The following is a 4,328-nucleotide window of genomic DNA, read 5'->3' on the forward strand; positions in this document are numbered from 1 at the left end:
AATGAGAAAACATGTTAAACTAAAGAAGTGTAGTAATTAATTCCTTCATTGCCATTTTATAGTATTTCATAATTCTATTTTTTCTGTATCCTGTCCATGAACCATGTATTACAGAAGTAGATTTATTTGCATTGCCTCTTATTTCATCCACAAACACAGGGTGATTTAGATGTCACACAAAATGCTCAATACCGTTTCTGCTCCCTTTTTTTGTCTTTGTCTCTCACAAACACTTGGATGGAAAAGAAAACTATCTAGAAGAAAGCAATGCTAAGTGAAATAGTTCCCCCTCGCCTCTCAGCATGAGTCAGGGAAGGATAGAGTGTGTACAGAATGGCTGCGGGGTTTTTTCTCTCTTCTCCACTAGCTTCTGCTGACCTTGCAGAAACACATTCAGATACTGATTTGCAACACTAAGATTTGGGGAACATTTTACTCTTTAAGATTCCCATCTCTGTATCAGATACATGCCGCATAACCTTTACAGAAATATCCCAGGAACCTGTTTTGCATAGTTCATAATTTCCTGGCTAAGCATTGAAGGCATGGACAGTGACAAGGTGGCTTATTTAATGCCTGCCATCTTATTTTCTCTTTGGACATAGGGAGGCATTTTTGACATGTAGCTTGATACTCTCTGCTATGTGGGAAAGAGTGGGAACACTGACAGCTGCCCAGAACTGCCGTAGGAGTGGACAGCTGGGTGCAGGTGCATGGACTGTCTCAATTTGACAGGCTTTAAGGCTTGCATTATCTGAAATGATATCCAATATCCCGCCCAATGGGGTACTTAGAAACAACAGAAGTAGCGTGGTTATGTATACATATATTCACTAGTGCACACAACTCCATAATCATCACTCACACTGACGTGGATGAAACACCTGCCATGTGTTATTGTGTGATCTTACTGATCAACAGTGTCGTGGCAGCTTAGAAGTCATGCCTTGGGCATTGTGATCCTGGATTTCTCAGTTTTCTTTTTGCCTGGCTCTCCTCTGTCCACATAAAGATGAGAATGCTTGCATTCCCATGGTTTCTTAAAGAGGTGGCACAGTTATAGGTAGTACCTGTTGGACCAATTGCTCTGGTTATTGTTTGAAGCTGAAGGATGTGAGTGTCTCCGGTTTTGAGGGTATATTATCAGGGAGTACTGACCTGTCACTCAACTCTCTGTCTACCAACTGGATTATGGACAAATCACCTGCCCTTTCTGAAATCTCTTTTCTCAGCAGCCACTGAAATTAAGCCTTGCCCTGGAAGTTGTCACAAGCTAGTTTTGAGATTGAAATAACATGAAGACTCTGGAAATAAATACAATGACTGCTCAAAGGCAGAAGGAACTCTCAGGTTCCAACTTGGAGACAGAAGAATAGAGGTGTCATTTTTATTAGGAAAATGAATAACCAGTAAGATTCAGGGATCTGAGGATGTAGATTGGAGCATGTGGCTTGGGTTTGAGACCCCAGGCTAGTCCCTTCTTTGTGGTTCAAATATAATCTCTGTGTTTTCAAACTGGCCCAAGTCTCCTGGCTAGCCCTCTTGCTGGCCTACAGAAAGTTCAAGGACTACTTCAGAGAGACAGGAAGAACTGGAACATAGAGAGATCAGCAAATATCTCCTTGAAAGCGTAAGACCCTTCCTTACCAGATGGCTTCAGACACAGGAAATAGAGGGACTCATGCCAGGGTGCAAGACTGAATGACCTGCATGACCACAACCATCACAAAGAACTAGAAGTCAGGGCACGAGGTAATGGTGACCTGAATTCTATCAGCTAGGGAAATAATCTCTAGTGAAAGTCGAGGTTTTTCCTCCCATTCCTATAGAGAAGAGAGAGTGAGACAGGGGTTTGACTTCATTCTTCTCATTAGTGAGGAAGAGATTAGAAGTTTCTCTTTCTGTGTGGATTTATGAGTCCCTTTTATTCCACACCCACAGGAGGCAAACAAATGGATTTAGACTCTGCCTTCATACTGTTTGTCTCAGTAGAAAGGAAACCCTTGATTATGTAAGCATGCTCAGAAGTTCTCTTGTAGGAAGAAGGGGCCTGCCTCCACAGGGTGATGTCAGCCGGCTAGTTCTCAGGGGAGGAAGTTCAGAAAGCAGTCACTCATGAGGTCAGGCTTTGGTGGGCTAGCTGCTAGAAAGCTGAGTAAGGGCTCTGGGTACCCTGAGAGCAGAAGAGCGTGCTCTGAGAGCAGAGAGTGAGCAGGACAAGTGTTATGGAAAGGAGTGTAGGTTAGCTCATATGTAAATTAGTTTATATATTCAATTATAATTATAGCTATTTTGGATAATCAAGACAAAATCAAATAATAGATATGACTATAATTGAGCAAGAAAGAGGTAAGATGCTGAGCATGGGTGAGCATAGCTGTAGTCCATGGAGTTGGTTGGGGGATGATGCAGGTAACTTGGGGTCCAAGGCCACAGGGACAGCATGGATTACCTGTGATGTCTTGTCTCGAAAGAGAAAAGAAGCCATACATATTTTTTTCCTCACTGTCCTTTGAAAACTCAGTGACTTTTCACCACATCCTTCTTATTTAGACAAAAAGGGGGAGAAGTAGTGGGTAGCCATTCCAGCTTTGGTCTGGAAGTTCCAACCCCCACTGAGGCTTCGGTAACTGTCACACCTACAAGGCAGGGCCAAGGGAGGGCCCTGAAGACCCCAGATCAGAATACGCTGTGCTTGCTTCCTGTTGGGACCCTGGATACAAGAGGTAGACCGAGGAGAGTTCTCCAGAGAACACCACTGGGCTGCGCTGTGTCTTTCCCAGTACCCGCCACCTACCTATCCCTTCATTTGTGAGTTACGCCATTAAATAAATCTCCTTTTAACTATGTGGAGTGACCTTAATAATTTCCCCAATACACCTGGGAAGCACCACTTTGTCTGCCAAAGATGGAGCTTGACCACTTCCATTGCCCTGGGGTGATCTCACTCAGTCCTGAACAGGCAGAACATTTCATTTCCCTGATCATGTGACCTAACCCAATCAAATGACACCTCTTCCCGGATCTCATGAAGGACTTTAGAAAACCTAGCAGGAGCTCAACAAGCCATCTCTCACTGATGGTAACGTCTGAGATCACCAGTCAGCCTCAGAATTCCTTTTCCTTAGTATTGTCATCTGTACAAGCAGGTGGCTTCTCATTTTTATGCGCCCCCTTCCTCCTGAGTCCCAAACCCGCCTCCATTTATGTCTTAGGTCATTCAAATCAGAGCATATTGGCAGTCCATCCTGGCTGCCAGTGATGGAAATAAATTTTATAGTTATAACATAATGGGAAAGCACAAGAGCTGTGCATAATAGTCATGCTTGGAATTGCTAGACTCTGGAAACCACTGCTGTTCTATCCACAGCCAAGCCTGTGGCTTTGCACTTGGCATAGGGATTCCTAAATGCTACTGCTGACAGTTGTGTTCGCATCTTGTTGTTCATGAATTGGGCGACTTCTGTCGTAGGGCTTCCTACTTTGCTGTGTCGTGTGTGTGGGTGTGCCGTCTTTTACTAGCGGCACGACAAAAACGGCGACTTTCAGGGGCTTCTCATTTAAAGTTCTGTAAAATGGTCACCTCTTCGTGTCCCTTACTGTTAGTTGTTTTCATGTTTGAAAAGTCTTGTGTTGCAATATTGAGGCAATCTGGAATGTAGGCTTGCAAATCCTGCCCTGAGCAGCAGCCAGCTGGAGCTGTGCACAGATATCTTGCTCCCCCACTGTGGGAAAATAGAAACCTTTTGCACTGCTAATGACCCTATAGGTTCAGAGAAATGTGCCTAGTCCAGGCTAATGAAGTCTCCACTGGACTTCTTTTAAGGGTTTTTGTTGTTGTTGTTTTTAACTGAGATGTTTGGGAGAAATAGGAAAAAGATGACATTATTGTTATTATTACTTTAAAAGGCAATGAAAAAAAACTAATTAAGTCCCAGGTAATAGGTGTCTTATTTGTCCCTTTTCAGATTTTAAACCTGTGATGTGGAGTAGCTCAGTGGTAGAGCCCTTGTCTAGTATGGATGAGGTCCTGGGTTCAAGTCCAAACACTGAGACCACAGATGAATTTAGATGAGTTTACACAAGGACATTGACTTAAGAAAGCATGTGCTATGTTGAAATTTGTATTTACTTAGTAGCTCATATTATCATGTTTTTCTGATAATTCAAAAATTAAACTAAATCTATTTAAAAGCAAAAATAAACCCACATTTGTCCCGTTATGGTACAACTATCAAATGTATTATCATCACAGGAAGATAAGATATCCTGCCAATGTGTTGGGATTAGAATATGCCATGATCCACAGTCACTGTGAATCCATACTA

Source organism: Peromyscus leucopus, chromosome 5 (assembly GCF_004664715.2).
Source record: "Peromyscus leucopus breed LL Stock chromosome 5, UCI_PerLeu_2.1, whole genome shotgun sequence".
NCBI lineage: Eukaryota > Metazoa > Chordata > Mammalia > Rodentia > Cricetidae > Peromyscus > Peromyscus leucopus.